The sequence below is a fragment of the Solanum verrucosum genome, unplaced genomic scaffold (genome assembly GCF_900185275.1).
Source record: "Solanum verrucosum unplaced genomic scaffold, falcon-dt-bn FXZP01000295.1, whole genome shotgun sequence".
NCBI lineage: Eukaryota > Viridiplantae > Streptophyta > Magnoliopsida > Solanales > Solanaceae > Solanum > Solanum verrucosum.
In genome coordinates, this window is record NW_026019924.1 from 1,489,943 (window position 1) to 1,509,005 (window position 19,063).

The following is a 19,063-nucleotide window of genomic DNA, read 5'->3' on the forward strand; positions in this document are numbered from 1 at the left end:
TTTTTGATCTTTAAGACAAAAGAATAACTTTATTTATCAATGCTACTTATGTGATTTATATTGTTAGGAAGTTTGCTTCTAAATAGTTATTGCTATGTCAACATTTCCCTTTTGTTTTACTGATTTACCATTACTTAATATTTCAGTATTTTTGACGAAGAAAAGTTCTTATTACTTCTAATAATGTCAGTTGAAGTTAATATTAGTCTAATTTTTATTGTTTATTTAATAGCTAATTTTTATGAGATACATATTTTCATTAATGCAAGCATATATATATATATATATATATATAGGTAGGTATTTATATATGTAACAATTTTACTATCAAGTTAACAAGATATTCAAACTTCAAAATATATTATTCTAAAATTTTCCAAGTTCTTTTTAAAAAAAAAAACAAAACTCACAACAAATGTTAAAATATGTGAATATATCTGAATTATTTAAAATTTATCATTAACAAAATAAATTTTATATTCAGTAATATGGAATAAAAATTTTCATTTTGTCCCTACACTAAATCAAAATCAAATACCTATTAAAAAATAGTCACATTAATCTCTTAGTTATTACAAATTATTACAAGTGCTATTCACATTCTTTTATACGCTATAGTTATAATATTATCAATTCTCATAGTTATTAGATTGATTATTTCTATCTTTCATCTTTCCATGTATTAAATTTTGACCAATAATTTTTCTTATTATGTTACCGCCCCTATATATGTGATAACACAGTTTTGTTATTTTTCTTTGACAAAATTGAAAATTATTTCCACGTATATGAACTATATTTTTTTGGCTGTAGGATAAACATGTGATTATATATATGATTTCATAGATAAATTTATTTTTTTTAATTTTAATTTTTAGTTTTTCTATAAAACAAAAGGAAACCTTTTTCAATTAACTATGGACAGTCAGATAACTATCTTTGATTTATGTAAATAGTCAATCGAGAAGTCAAATATGAGAGCCAACAAAAAGAACGTCAACTATTATGTTATAACTTATAAAATAATAATTAATATACAAAAATAGTTCTAAAAAATAAAATGTAGTTGATCTCCACATATTCATATGACATCTAAACAAATTAAGTGGAATACACGTGCAAAGCACATATGGATAGATTACAAGAAAAATACACAAGAAATATCGTCTATAAGGTAATATAAGTTAGATACGTCTAATTAAATGATTGAACCTAATAAAATTTAAATAAATATAAACATTATTGCATTTAACTAATAAAAATTTTCATCTCCCTTCTTCATAGGTTCGTGTGAATAAGATGTATATATGATGATTTACATTGAACATTCACAAAAGAATCTGCAATAGTATTTTGTGCTAAGCTTATTATTCAAATCATCTCTTATATTTTCTCAATTGATAATCACGTGCAATGCATGTGTCGAAAAACTAGTTAACTAATAAATGGAACAATTTTTTAACAATTTAGAAACCAAATCAATATATATATGACATGTTTATGACTTGGTTTATATTAGAAGAACTAGTCCTATTATAAATATAATTGTATGCTTTGTTACACTTTCAATCTATAACATAATGAATTAACTTAATTTTCCTTTCATTGGCCAAAAACTCTTTCTTTTGGGGTGCAATTTTCTGACAAATGTTGGGGTGCAATTTTTCTGACAAATTTTTAGTAAGAGAAACAGGAAAATATATCAGCAATCAACAATATTCAGATCAAATGGTTACGATATTGAATTTTGCTAAAAGTGTAACATTATTTATAGATTTTGGTTTCTATGCTATATTTATATGTACAATTTATTACTTCGTTTATTGCAAGGATTGTGTACTAGCTTCCAAAAGCAGGCACAATTGTCAGCAGCCAAATAATGATAAAAGTATCTAAATACGTCGTTCAAGAGCATCCATGATATAAAAGAGGTAGGAAGTAAAAATACTCTTAGCTTATATAAACTTATGTTTCGAGGTATTTCATAACTTAATAGTATTGAAATGATTTGGTTCGTGCATGTTTTTTCTCATCCCTACAATAGTTTTGCAACCATTATTTCCCATTCTTCTTGATTTTTCAGCAACTCAATTACCTACGTACTAAAAAATAATGAAATCTTCGAAGGATGATGTGACTATTAGATCTGATAAATCGAATGATGACATGATTCAAAAGTTTTCATAGGAAGACTCTAAGATTGATGTATATCACCTGAAATGGAATTATGAATCTAAATTACTTCCATGCAGACTAAATTATAAGGGAAGACATGAATATCTGTAACACCCCGAATCTGCAAGAGGGCACCATAGAAAAATTTCAAAACTTTGAGGTGCCATCCATGAGGGCATAGTGTAACACCCTGAATTCGTAAGAGGGCACCATGAAAAAAATTCATAACTTCTAGGTGCCATCCACGAGGGCCAACCATGGCCGTGGGTTAAACCTCAGACCATAGGTGGGTCCGTAGAAGGGCCACCAAAAAGTATCCAACACCATAAAACAACGACTGGACCCACGAAGCATCGATGGGCTCGTGCCTTGTTGCTAGGGAACCGTAGGTCAAACCAAAACTCTCTAAACTCACTAATGAGTGTGCAGGACGAACCTTTGGTCAGTCCACGGTCCGTTAATCTCGAGTCATGGGTGGCGAGGCAATTGTTAATGTCAGGGGTAGTTGGGTCATTTCCTAATTAATTAGTTCCTATAATACATCGTTTTAGCTTCCCTAAGACCTATATATAAGTGTTTTAAACACCCAAATTAGCCAATTCACTTCATTCTTCCAAAATCACAAAAGAAGATCAATTCTCCTCTCAAAATTATTTCTCCGTCTAGAACATGAAAAAAAAAATCCCTCTAGAATTTTGATTGAAGGTATGATAGTTTTTATCCATGGATTCCTTCCATTCATGGAGTTCCCAAATTTCTCTATTTCTGAAGGTAGAATTCCCCAATTGAGTTAAGGTTTTCTTCAATTATCATGTGTTCTTTTCATTATTCATTTAAATGATTGAATTATGATCTTTTAAGCATGAATTGATGAAATATGATGATTTTATGATCATTATCCTATGAACCCATGTAAACCCCATGTTTTCAAGTTATGAATCATTGATGTGGAACTTTGAGTATAAAGCAAGGGTTTTATGAAATTAAGCATGTATTGCAGGCTTTACATGTATTTATGATGAAATCCATATCTAACCCATGATTTCTAAGTGTTGATGATTGAAAATGGGTTTTGAACCTCAACTTGTAAATTTTGGACTTATGCATTATCTTATTAAATCTATGCAAATATTTTAAGGATGCTTTAAGAGTAAACTATCAATGATGATGATCATGATGTGTTATTGAAAGGATTTTGTCATGTACACATATGAGCAAGATGTAAAAGGTTTTCTCACATAGAAAGTATTCTTAGGTTTAAAGGCTTTCGCACCTAATTGAATCAAGGAGTAAACGCTATACTAATGAAACTAGCTTGGATTGTTTATCCCATGATTCCATTCCATGAATAATAAGGTCAAGTAAGAAATGAATGTTCCATTGGATTTATGCTTAACACTGAGGATATTGAGATGGAGGCTCTCCCGTTAGTAGAGGTCGGGTTTCTAGAAGAAATCTACTTATCCCTTAAGTATGTTCTCCTATAGGATGATTGTCTTAGGTAGACATTAGCTAGCGGATCAACTTAAGCTAGAATTTCATGGTTATACCTTCACAAGTAGGACAACCCTTTACGGTGTGCGAGACACCGGGAGATCATGTTATAGCTCACATGGTCTCTATGTCGGTTAAGGCTAATCCCTCACATTAATGATGAACTAAGGGAACTTCAAGAAGTATATCACATTTGTTTGAAGATGATTTTCACTTGAATAGACCATGGTTTTATGACATGTTTGCTATCTCTCATATATCATAATTTAGCTTGGCCAACTAGAGGTCATGAAATGAAATGTCCTTTTTAGCATGATTTAAATTTTTTATTCATGGCTATCATACTTGGTACATTGTTTTGTACTACGGCATACTCTTGCCGTTTCCCCAAATATAAGGTCTAATAGTCATGGTCATCAGTTCCGTGGCTAATGGTTGAGTTTTAGATTTTTAGGCTTCGATGGGTCCTCATGCTTGGAGGACGAAGTGTAATATTTAAGTTTCTTTCATGTATAACTATTTTGGACATGATGTATGGGCTAGGCCCAATTTGATTCTATTATATCAGATGCCTATGATGAGACAAGTGTTTTAGACTCTTGCTTTTCTTTTAAAAAATGTTTTGGGCTTGGACTATTGTTTTACTCTTATTGTTCCATTTCTTATGTTATGAGAGCTACGTGGCTTGTATGGAGTCCTTCGGGGTTCTATAAGCCATATTACGTCTAGGGGTACCGCTGGGTTGTGACACGTAGTTTTAACAACGTACCATAGGTGGGTCCGTTGAAGGGCCCTTAAAAAAGTTGCCAAGGCTATGAACTACGGCTGGACCCACGAACCAGTGATGGGCCCACGGCTCGTTTCTAGGGAACTGTAGGCTAGGCTAAAACACTCTAAACTCACTAACGAGTGTGAAGGACGGACCGTTGGTCAGTCCACGATCCGTCAGTCTCAAGTCGAGGGTGGTGAGGCAGCAATTAATGTCGGGGATAGTTTAGTGTTTTCCTAATTAATTAGTATCTACACTACATCGTTTTACCCTTCCCTAAGACCCCTCTATAACTATTTTCAACTACCAAATTAGGCCATTCACTTCACTCTTCCAAATTCACAAAAGAAAATCAATTCTCCTCTCCAGAAAAATATTCTCTCTCTAGACACTTGAAGAAGAGGAAGAATTCAACCTAGAGTTTTCAAGTCAATGTCTCAGTTCCTCCATTGAAGGCTAGCCTTTGGATTGAAGGTATGATAGCTTTCATCGATAAATTCATTCCATTCATTGAGTTCCCTAATTCCTCTATTTCAAAGAATAGACTTCACCAATTGAGTTAGGGTTTTTTCAATTATAATGGGTTCTTTTCATTGTTGATTTAAATGATTGAATTTTGATTTCGTATGTATGAGTTGATGAAATACAATGATTTTATGATGATTTTCTTATTAAACCATGTAATTCCCATGTTTACAAGTTATGAATTATATGATGTGGGATTTTTACTATAAAGCAAGTGTTTTATGAAATTAAGTTGTAATGCAAGCTGTACATGCATTTATGATGAAATCAATATCTAACCAATGCTTTTGAAATGTTATAGCTCACATGGTGTCTATGTCGGTTAAGGCTAATCCCCCACACTAATAATGAACTATCGTTACTTCAAGAAGTATTTCATATGAATTCAAAGGTTTTGAAAGTTGATGTGTGCTTGCATTGACCATTATTCTATGACTTATGTTTTCTAACTCTCTAATATTGTAACACCCCGGAAATTCTATGACTTAAGTTAGAGCCTCACCTTATTAATAATGACTCAAAAATAGTTTAAATGATGTTTCAAAACCTAAATTAATGCAATTGACTTGGTTTGGAAGAGTAAAAGTCTAAACGCCAAGAAATGACCACGACGTCCAGAAACTAGAGAAGAATGTGTTCTAGTGTGTCCTTAGGTTTTGGGAGTGTTGTTGTATGATGGTATAATCTTGTAAAAAAGTTTAAATTAGGTAAATATATGTTTATAGGATCAAAACTTTCGAATACAACTCCCTGGGGCCACCCTAAGGGGCCCCGATGAGGACTCTAACCTTGGCCAAGTAAGCTGCCAAGGCAGCTTGCAAATTGCACTTGGAGGGAATAGGCCCGCGTCGCGGACTAGATCCCCCAAGGAGCAAAAACATTTAGTTCGTGCCGCGGTCGTGTCGCGGACTCTACTATCTCGAAATTTAATTCCAAATATCTTCAGGGAACAACTCCGGGTCACGGACTTATTTCGCGACGAAAATGCAGAAATTAATCAATAACCATTCTACTTTTTCCTCTTTTTTGTTCACTATGTTTATTTACGATAAATGTCGGGCTTGTATGCTTACTATTGCTTTCTTGTATATATCTTTTTTCTAGTAATTCATCTATATGTATCTTAAATTCGGTTAAATCATTAAAATTATACTTTAATGGTTTTTGAGTTATTATACTGTTATTATCAATTAGCTCAATTTTTACTTTTGTTTTATGTTTTTCCCATCCTTGTAAAGGATCCTCACTATATAATAATTCTAACTTATCTTGAATTATTTTTACTTTATCTATAGAGAATATAATTAATTATATTTTAGGGTCTTCTTCTTTTATATTTTCTAATTTTTGTGTAATTTTTTCACTTCCTTTTATCCATTCTGTTGTTTTTCATTTTTTATTATTTACTCTTTTTGCTCCTATTTTTTGTTTACACGGTGTTGTGAACCACCAGTGTGTTTTTGTTATTATATGTGGGTATAATTTTTCTAAAAATGGCATTCCTAATAGCATATCTTTTGTAGTTAATTCAAAGTTATATATTTCTTCTATAGTTAATATCTTATCCCATATTTGTACTTTTATATTTTTTGGCTTATATGTGATCATGCTTCCTTCATTATTAAATTCCGTTACTACTATCGGTGCTTTTAATTTTTCCCATTTATCTTCTGGTAAACAATTGTATTTACATATATTAGCTTCTGCTCCCGTATCTATCATTGGTGTATAATATCGGTTGTAATATCCTTCTATTATTATCTTTGCAAGTATATATATTTTCATATTTTTATTTTCATATTTTTATCATACCAAAGTCCTTTTTATTATTACTCTTTTATTTTCATAATTTATTGTTAACTGTTTGTCTTCTAGATTATATGGTTTTACTTGTTCCAACCATTTTATTCCTAAAATGATATTTTCATTTCCTTGATATATTTTGAATTTTATTACTATTGGTACTCCTCCGATGATTATTTCCTTTTCTGTAGTTTCTTTGGTATACATTAATGATTTTGGTAGTTCGGAGCATGAATGTTCAATAGTTATTATTTCATCTTCCGTCACTAATTCTTTTGTAATATAGTTTTCTTCTCGTCCTGTATCTATTAATATTAAATATTTTCGTTGTTCCATTATTCCCGTTATGTAGTAATGATGTGGTTTTATATCTTCTTCTATTGATTTTTGTGGGGTTTTATCTATTCTGCTTGAGGTACTCATTTTTGATGATATTTGGGGTATCTCATTGTTTATCCTTTTCGATGTGCTTAGTCTTTCTTTTACTATTTCTAAATCTTCTTCTATATCAATTTCATTATAACTATAATCGTTTTTATCTATGACTGTAACTATTCTTTCAAAGGGATCTTTTATTTTTATTTTATCTATTTTATTTTTTGCTGTTATTTTATGTTTTGTTGTTAGAACATATAAGTTTTTACATCTAGCTGTAAATATTTTACTTCCTGGCGCTAGTTCTATCCCTGACATTCGTCAGTATAATACTAGTGATTTATCTATATTCCTGACATTTATTGCTACTGAGTAGTTAACCCTTATTATAAACATAAATTTTTGGTATATGAGGTTACCTCTTACTGCACTTATTATACTTTTTTCTATGGGTTGTATAATTCTATCATCCGCTAAGTATATTTCTATGGGTGTATCTATTCCTTCTCTAAAACATGCTTTTATTAATATTTCTGTTCCTCCTAAATGTACATATTTAATTGGATTTTTAGCCTTAATATCTTGTATTTCTTTATTTATTATTCGTTTATTTATTATTGGTATTTTGGCCTTTCCTTTAGTGTATTTGCAATCTATGATATGTTCTCTTTGACTTACTACATAATATTCTTCTTTTTGTCATTTAAACCAGTTTCTTTTGGTTGGTATTTCGAATATTTTTGCTACGCTTAGGTCTAATTCTTTTCCTTTTATTTGTTCAAATATACTATTATCAAATATTATTTTTTGTTCTAAATATTCTTCGTCTTGATGTTCTTCTTATTTATTGTTTGTATATCTGCTTCAGTCATTTGTTATATTATAGAATTCATTTTCTATTTCTATTTCATTTTCCGATAATTCATATATACTATCATTGCTTTCTAATTCATAATCTACGTATTCTATTGTGTATATTTTCATCGTCTATTATTATTCTGATATTTGTTTTTTCTTTGGATTTTTAGGTAATTTACAATCTCTAGCTATATGTCCTAATTTTCCACAATTATAACAAGTACATTCCGTTGGTTTTCTTTTTGGTCTATATGGTCTTTTGGTTTTTGTAATTTTTTACATAGTACCTTCTTCTTGGTTTTTATATTTATATTTTGATCTGTATTTTTTATTATATTTCTTTTTATTTTTATAATACCTATCCGTACAACCAACTCTCTAATCAGAGCTATGGATAATAAGAAGCACGGTAAGAAACATACGAGTAGAAAATTAAGAAAAATAAGAAGAAAATTAAATAAATTATATCCGGAATATAAATAACTTAATATCACAAAGACTAATAATGAAAATTAGATCAATTAATAAATAATATATCTAAAATAGAATATAAATATATTCAATATTTAAAATACAATGAATAACAAGAATAATGAATATAGACAAAAACTTAATGAAATAATTATAGAAAAACGACAAGAATTAGAACATAGGCAAAATAGACTTAACAATAATATGTTCGCAGGAATTTGTCACAAATATATAGTAGCACAAAGAAAGACTATTTTATATCTAGAAATACAAATAAATAACTTAGAATATAAACTACAACATAATTTATAAATGAATAAAGAAGAATACGCAATAGATGAAAAAACACATGAAAATTATGACGGATTAAAAATAAAGATAATATTTTCTAATCTAGGAAGAAGATATAAGAAAATAGGTGACAATATAAGTTTAATGTTAGAAAAAGAAACGGTAAAACTAGAAGATAGTTTAACTGCTATGGTAAGAATAACAAAAGAAAATGAAGAAATAGATAGAAGAACGGAAATTGAAAAAATAAAACAACAAGCAAAAAAGGAAGTACAACAATTAGAAGAAGTAAAAAATACTAAAATAATAGAGCTAGAAAAAGAGCTAGCAATATTAAAAGAAATGTATGAAATTAAACAAAAAGAAAAAGAACAAAAAACAAAATTAGCAAATGAGATAATTAAATTTAAAGAAAAATTGCAATTACAAGATGAATTAGGAGAAAAAGAAGAAAATAACCAAGATAATCTATCCGAAATAAGAGTTGATGAAATAAACGATGATGATCTAGAACAACATTCGGAAACAAGCGAAACATATACGAAACTTTTAGCAAACATAAATAATACAAAGAATTTAGAAGTAAATACAGAAGACGTAGACATGGACGAAAAACCTAGCACATCAGAGTAAAAACCCAAAAAATTTAATCCAAAATATTATAATGAAAATTATGAACAATATGATAAAGAAAAAACTACATGGGATAAAAGATTAAATAAAAAATGGACGCCTAAACCAATAACTGGACAACATAAATTTTTAGATTTAGACTATGTAGCAGACATAAATAAAACAATTCAATTATGGGTAGGATACATATCAAAACAATTAATAGATAACAAGATAGTAATAGCAGAGGCACCAAGATACATAGAAAGAACACTTATAGGAACAGTAAAATTATGGCTACAAAATTTAACAAATGAAAGTTTAACAACTTTAAGAAATAATAAAAAATTTGATGGTGGAATAGCCACTACAACCATGGAAATATTATATAAATATGAAATAGCTATAAGAAATGAATTTAGTAGTATGACAACAAAAGTAGAAGAACAAAATAAAGAAAAAATCATAAATCGGAATCTAATGACAAAATTAGCAATATGTTATATGTGTTACATAGATGAATATACATGCGCATTTAGAGAATATTATTATAAAGGAACATATAGCATAGAAGAAAGTAAAGAAATAAGAAAATTATATTTTACAAAATTACCAGAACCTTTTAATTCAAAAGTAATAAAAAGTTGGAATGAAGCAGAATTAACAAATACCTTAGGAGTTAGAATAAAATTCTTACAACGATGGTTTATGGAACTATGTGAAAAACATAAAGAAGAAATAAAAATGGAAAAAATATTAGTAAAAAACTTGGCATGTTGCAAAAATAAGACAGCACCTCAATTTGGTTGTACGGATAGGTATTATAAAAATAAAAAGAAATATAATAAAAAATACAGATCAAAATATAAATATAAAAAACCAAGAAGAAGGTACTATGTAAAAAATTACAAAACCAAAAGACCATATAGACCAAAAAGAAAACTAACGGAATGTACTTGTTATAATTGTGGAAAATTAGGACATATAGCTAGAGATTGTAAATTACCTAAAAATCCAAAGAAAAAACAAATATCAGAAATAATAATAGACGATGAAAAATATACACAAATAGAATACGTAGATTATGAATTAGAAAGCAATGATAGTATATATGAATTATCAAAAATGAAATAGATAATGACATAGAAATAGAAAATGAATTCTATAATATAACAAATGACTGAAGCAGATATACAAACAATAAATAAAGAAGAACATCAAGACGAAGAATATTTAGAACAGAAAATAATATTTGATAATAGTATATTTGAACAAATAAAAGGAAAAGAATTAGACCTAAGCGTAGCAAAAATATTCGAAATACCAACAGTAAGAAACTGGTTTAAACGACAAAAAGAAGAATATTATATAGTAAGTCAAAGAGAACATATCATAGATTGCAAATACACTAAAGGAAAGGCCAAAATACCAATAATAAATAAACGAATAATAAATAAATAAATACAAGATATTAAGGCTAAAAATCCAATTAAATATGTACATTTAGGAGGAACAGAAATATTAATAAAACATGTTTTAGAGAAGGAATAGATACACCCATAGAAATATACTTAGCGGATGATAGAATTATACAACCCATAGAAAAAAGTATAATAAGTGCAGTAAGAGGTAACCTCATATACCAAAAATTTAAGTTTATAATAAGTGCTAACTACTCAGTAGCAATAAATGACAGGAATATAGATAAATCACTAGTATTATACTGGCGAATGTCAGGGATAGAACTAGCCCCAGGAAGTAAAATATTTACAGCTAGATGTAAAAACTTATATGTTCTAACAACAAAACATAAAATAACAACAAAAAATAAAATAGATAAAATAAAAATAGAAGATCCCTTTGAAAGATTAGTTACAGTCAAAGATAAAAACGATTATAGTTATAATGAAATTGATATAGAAGAAGATTTAGAAATAGTAAAAGAAAGACTAAGCACATCGAAAAGGATAAACAATGAGATACCCCAAATATCATCAAAAATGAGTACCTCAAGGAGAATAGATAAAACCCCACAAAAATCAATAGAAGAAGATATAAAACCACATCATTACTACATAACGGGAATAATGGAACAACGAAATTATTTAATATTAATAGATACAGGACGAGAAGAAAACTATATTACAAGAGAATTAGTGACGAAGATGAAATAATAACTATTGAACAATCATGCTCCGAACTACCAAAACATTAATGTATACCGAAGAAACTACAGAAAAGGAAATAATCATCGGAGGAGTACCAATAGTAATAAAATTCAAAATATATCAAGGAAATGAAAATATCATTTTAGGAATAAAATGGTTGGAACAAGTAAAACCATATAATCTAGAAGACAAACAGTTAACAATAAATTATGAAAATAAAAGAGTAATAATAAAAAGGACTTTGGTATGATAAAAATATAAAAATAATGAAAATATATATACTTGCAAAGATAATAATAGAAGGATATTACAACCGATATTATACACCAATGATAGATACGGGAGCAGAAGCTAATATATGTAAATACAATTGTTTACCAGGAGATAAATGGGAAAAATTAAAAACACCGATAGTAGTAACGGGATTTAATAATGCAGGAAGCATGATCACATATAAGGCAAAAAATATAAAAGTACAAATATGGGATAAGATATTAACTATAGAAGAAATATATAACTTTGAATTAACTACAAAAGATATGCTATTAGGAATGCCATTTTTAGAAAAATTATACCCACATATAATAACAAAAACACACTGGTGGTTCACAACACCGTGTAAACAAAAAATAGGAGCAAAAAGAGTAAATAATAAAAAACGAAAAAGAACAGAATGGATAAAAGGAAGTGAAAAAATTACACAAAAATTAGAAAATATAAAAAAGAAGACCCTAAAATAGAATTAATTATATTCTCTATAGATAAAGTAAAAATAATTCAAGATAAGTTAGAATTATTATATAGTGAGGATCCTTTACAAGGATGGAAAAAACATAAAACAAAAGTAAAAATTGAGCTAATTGATAATAACAGTATAATAACCCAAAAACCATTAAAGTATAATTTTAATGATTTAACCGAATTTAAGATACATATAGATGAATTACTAGAAAAAGGATATATACAAGAAAGCAATAGTAAGCATACAAGCCCGGCATTTATCGTAAATAAACATAGTGAACAAAAAAGAGGAAAAAGTAGAATGGTTATTGATTATAGAAATTTAAATGCAAAAACTAAAACATATAATTATCTGATACCAAATAAAATACTAAAGATAAGACAAATACAAGGATATAATTATTTTAGCAAATTTGATTGTAAATCAGGATTTTATCACTTAAAACTAGAAGAAGAATCTAAAAAACTAACAGCATTCACTGTACCACAAGGATTTTATGAATGGAATGTATTACCATTTGGATATAAAAACGCACCAGGTAGATATCAGCACTTTATGGACAATTACTTTAAACAAATAGAAAATTATGTAGTGTACATCGATGATATATTATTATATTCTAAGACACAAGATGAACATATAAGATTATTAGAAAAATTTATACACATCATAGAATATTCAGGTATAAGTCTAAGTAAAAAGAAAGCTGATATAATGAAAAATCAAATAGAATTCTTAGGAATACAAATTGATAAAAACGGGATAAAAATGCAAACACATATAGTACAAAAAATAATTAACTCAAATGAACAACTAGACACAAAAAAGAAATTACAATCATTCTTAGGACTAGTAAATCAAGTAAGAGAATACATACCAAAACTAGCAGAAAATTTAAAACCATTACAACAAAAATTAAAGAAAGATATAGAATATCAGTTTGATAAAAAAGACCAAATACAAATACAAAAGGTAAAATTATTATGTAAAAACTTACCTAAACTATACTTTCCAGATGAAAACAAAAAATTTACTTATATAATAGAATCAGATGCGAGTGAAAAAAGTTATGGAGGAATATTAAAATATAGGTATGATGACACTACGATAGAACATCATTGCATGTATTATTCAAGAACATTTAATAATACAGAAATAAAATGGGAAATAAATAGAAAAGAATTATATACAGTATATAAGTGTTTATTGTCATTTGAACCATATATTGTATATAACAAATTTATTATAAGAACAGATAATACACAAGTAAAATAGTGGATAACAAGAAAAATACAAGATTCGGTAACAACAAAAGAAATAAGGAGATTGGTATTAAATATATTAAATTTTACATTTACAATTGAAGTAATAAAAATTGATAAGAATGTTATTGCAGATTACCTATCACGACAAAGCTACTCAGACTGAGACTGAGGAAGAAGATACAATCGAAAAAATACTCAAAGCTATTACTACACTTTGTACAAATGTGGATAGTATGGACAACGAGATACAAAAGCTAAAGACTAATGAAGATAATCTGAAGTCTAAAGCTAGTCAGCAGCATGACTATAAAAATGCGGAGCTACGTCAAGCGGAAGACGGAAAAAAGCCAGAGCTAAAAGGAGACGATGGGAAACTCCTTAAAACCCATAATGTTTGTTTAAATACAACTGCAGGTACAAGCAAACAAGTTAGCGATAAACAACATAAAAATGTGAACTTAAACCAGCTATTTGCAAAACCATTTACCCAAAGGACACCTAGACATGTGTCCATAGAACCACAAACATCTATGTCACGCCCCGAGCAACCCCCAAGACGCGGACACGGGACGTAGGACCACAAGTGATCCCAAGCTAACCCTGCTGGCATGATCATGAGCATGCTAAAGAAAATAAACTGATGTGGAAGCTAATTCATAAATAAATTTGAAAAGATGGGGAATACCCATATACTATAACTAATTATATCAAATCTGAGAGTTTAATACAAAAGAAATATCAAACTCAAAAACACTAAGCTGAATCTAACTATGTCTGAAATAAGCCTCTAAACTGACTAGAAATGTTGGGACATGCCCCAACTAGATCTAGCAAAACTGAAACTAAAGGACTAAATTACTGAAAAGAACTCATGACTATTGTCCTCGGAGAATGAGGACTCACCACTGATGCTGCTTGACTGAAGATCGAGAACCGATCTAAGCGTGATCTGGATACTGAGAACCTGAACCTACATTACGAGAAGATGTAGCGCACGTATGCGTCAGTACTTGAAAGGTACTGAGCAGGCAGGATAGAGTAAAGCTGAAAGAGCATATAACTGAACAAAGCAATAAAGCAATGAAATAATCTGAACATGATATAGATACTGAATACTAAGCTAACTGAATGCAATGACCAATTTATAACATGTTGACTGAATACTGAATGAACTGTAAATGTGGTCAATGCAATAGAGTCTGACTGAACTGTGGGAGTTACTAATAACCGACATAAAAACCACATGAGCTAAATGTGGAGTCCGATGTATACGCCCCATCGAGAGGACCCAATATACCCTGCCAGAGGTATAGAGGCATGCTGGCGTGATCACTAAACTGACGTTGCCCACAGAGGGGACTTACACCTACGTGGCTCGTAGTTCTGGGACTATATGGGTACGCTGAAACCCTAGTCCAACTCGGTATTATGCTACTCCTAATAGATTAAGTGGTTAACACATTGTGACTGAGTTTCTGTAAATACTGGATAGCTCGAAACTGAACATGCAAACTGAGAATGCAACAATTAATCTGACAATGATGCATTCATAAACTGAGGCATGTAAAACTGAATACTGAAATATCTGACCTAGCATGTGTAATTCAAGAACTAAAGAAATACATAGCTAGGGTCTGAAATTTATGCGATAAACTGAGCAATAACATGATAATCTGATTTTGGAACATTTAAATAAACTAACTCATGATGATCTGTTCAAATTCTAGAAACCCCTAGGTCTGTTCATAATTATGGAATCAAGAATCTGACTGAATTCTAGGGACCTAATGGGCGAAAGGAACCCACTAGTGAAATCCCACATACCTGGTGACGAATTCCACGGAGAAAATCTTTCGATTTCGGGGCTGGAACTGAAGAAACCTCGTTGCGTTCTTGAACTAGGGTTCTTGACTTCTTTCTCTTCTTAGCGTTCTAATTCTTCTAAGTTTGATTAATGATTTGACTTAGGTAAGTTCTAGTTATGTTTCTAGGTTTAAACTGATTAAAATCTCATGATTTAGGGTCTAAACGACGTATCTTAGGGGTTAAACGAAATAGGAAAAGACCAAAAGACCCTTGAATTAGCTGTGTGTCGAGTGACGACTGACGGTCCGTCAATCAATCGACGGTCCGTCGATTGGGTCCGTAGGTCGAGTCTGCCCGAACAGGCTTCACTAAACTGGCAAATTTTATTACTCAGAGGTCGGAATTTAGTAAACTTGGTGGCGTTGGAAAGAAATAATTCAATTATATATCTAACCATAGGTTCATGGGACACATAATTCATTTTGTGCTAAAAGTTTGACCTTGAAGTTGAACGCCATCAGATTTTCAGCTAACTGGCTGCTAACCTTCGATCTATCGGTCAGGACCATTCGGACCGTGGATCGAAACGATGGTCCGTGCTGGTCAACCGTAGTTCGTGTCAAAGGCTGGGTAAGAGGAGGCTTGATCCACGGACACAGACCACGGAACCGTGGTCTGATCTATGGACCGCGGGTCTGCGTGGGTCGAGGACTTAGCCAAATTTTTTCTGAGCTGGCTGGGAGGGGTTGCAGTGGCGAACCACAGACCCACCAGCACGGGCCGTGGTCTGACCTACGGTCCGTGGATGGTGACCGTAAGTTGAACCTGCAACTTCTCAAAATCTGCATTTTTGGTCCGTTTGGATACGGCAGTGTTACATCTACATACGCAGATAGTTTGCAAACCAAAATGAGAAAAGACATATAACTACATCACGAATCTATATTGAAAAATATCCATAAAATCCAAACCTATTTAAACCCGCAAACCCCAGATCAACTACAAAAGAACCAAACCAAGATTATTTTGACACAAAAGTTACAAGGATATATAACAAGTTAATTGCACAACCGAAAAACTAACGCTAATTTAGTATGAACATTGTTACAACTACGGGACTGTTAAATACCGTATTACACATATGACGGAGAAGAAGTTAGTGGAATACCAGAACTACACAATGCATTTATCACATACGAAAAGAGTTACGAAAGGAAATTTATTTTATATAAAATTCATACAGCACCAGCGGAGATATATACGAGGAAATAAAACCTCCAATACAGGTTTATCAAGATAGGATTAACTAAAGATATGATTATACCCGAGGATATCGGACAACAAGAATAGATATGCAAAATAGAGATACCAAGTTTTTATGCCACAAAAGGATAATTGGTATATCAACAATTATAACAAGAGTTAGCAAATAATTATTTAAACGGAAACGCTATATGGAGGCTACTATGCAAGAACCAGTAATGATTTATTCCAATTCAAGGGAGCTAAGGAAAAGCAGATATGGATGAAGTCCAAAGATGGATTTTATCACTACTAAAGCCAGAAGAACGACCTACGACACGAGCACTAAAAAGAAGAATTTATTTCAGCAGAATTATTAACGCAGTATATTGCAAGTTAATTGGTCATATAATACCCGGACCATATATGTTCAAAGTGCAACGAAATAAGATATATAATTTCAATGTCCAGTTGGGATAATCAAAGAGGAAAACAACAAGGAGAAAGAGATATGAACGGAAAAGTTATATGGTAAATATACTGAATAATAAATTGTAAAAGTCATATGTCATAAAGTATATGGTCTTTTGTACAAAATATGACAAGTGTACGTGGTAGATAGTGTACATATTGATATGTGCAAATAAGTCGTAATAAATAATTAAATTTTTTGTTTAAGAGAGTATAATACCGACAACCCTTTATTAACAGATTAAATCTCAAATTTTGTCATTTAAAAAAAATCAAGAAGCTCAAGTTGATTTTTCAAAAAGAATTGTAGCTTCTCTCTGGTGCAAATTGATCATTCTACATACCCATACAACAACCTCTAGTATTAGCATGGAGAATATCTAGATAAGAATTGTAGCATCAAGATTCAACGCAACTGGAAAAAAATATTCTTAGTAGTTACAAGTATTTTGAAAGAGTATGTGTATATTTGAAGAACTTTTCGAGTTGATTTGCAATATATCCAGTAGCCAATGTATATTACATTTAGTAGAACTCAGAGAGATGAAGCTACTAGTAGAAACAGAGAACAAAGTCCATAAGACTTAAGCATTAATAAGGCATCTGCTGCCTTTTCTTGGTCAAAAGATCACTAAAAATACAACCATTAACTAAACAAGCAATATACATGCTTCTATCATGAATTTAAATAGAAAAAACTGTTAAAATTAACACAAAGTCTAACAGAGGAAAATTGACAATAAGGGCATATGTAAGTATTCATATCATGATAAGGACTAACCATTTCCTAAGTTCAGTTTATCAATACAATAACAAGAATTAAGCACATAAAGCATTAACACCCTCTGAATCTATCTAATATTGGAAAGTTAACCATAATTATAGAGAAAATCAAAATATTAAGAAGTCCAACTGATGTATTTACTAAGTTCATCAGCAAGGCGACTGTAAATCGTCTTAAATGATTAGACAGATCAAATAGATAGCAAATAATCACCAACAAAAAATGGTAGTGGTTAGTGTGGTAGGTGAGTATTTTATTTTAAAGATTATTTGTGTATTCTTTTGCTAAGTGTCTTAATCTTGATATCCTTTAATTGTTATTTTTTGGTAGTGTGAAATTCATGGTAAAATGTAATAATATTTTATTGTAATATTCTTCGATAGTTGTTTTAATCTGAATAATTTCTTTAATATTATTATGATATATTCTAGATATAACATATCTTCGGTCTTTGTACATATATAAATTTTCTTCATTAATTGTTCTAATAGTTTTATATTTCCATAGATTTTATCCAATATTGTAAATATTCGTAGTTCCATTTTAAATCTGAATTTTATTTTCTAAATCATACCATTTATTCATCCAAAAGTCTAAATCAGTAGGTCTATTTCATACCCATTCTTGATTTAATATATCTTATGATTTAATCATTAAATATTTTTTCCCATTATTATTCTTCTTGATTCGATTATTTCTATATTTTTAAGATTACATGTAAGATTAAAGTTCGTATTTTTTATCATTTCATCAGCATGTATAGTCATGTCTTTATTATGCAGATTTTTTTATTTCAAATTATTCCTTCCTATCATATTTCATAATTGATTAAATTCATATTAGATCATTATGAACTAGATATATCTTTATCATGTATTTACTGTCACTACTAGCATCGTACTTTAGCCGCGATACTTTCTTCTTATCAGCGCCTCAACTTTGTTTGCTCGCCTAAATGGCTTTCCTCGCCTACTGGTTTCAACATTAGGATGGCATTAGTAAATAGAAGTTTTCTCCCTGTTTCCAGTGTGCTAATAAACTAGAAATCATGATTCAAATAATTCTAATACATAATAACTAACCATAAATTTATTCAATCATACATATATGATATTCAGGAATAATATGAAATTAGTTCCGCATATTTTTTGAACAATATACCTTTGCCTCTTCCTTAGCCATGCTATCTGAAATATTGAACTGGATTTCAGA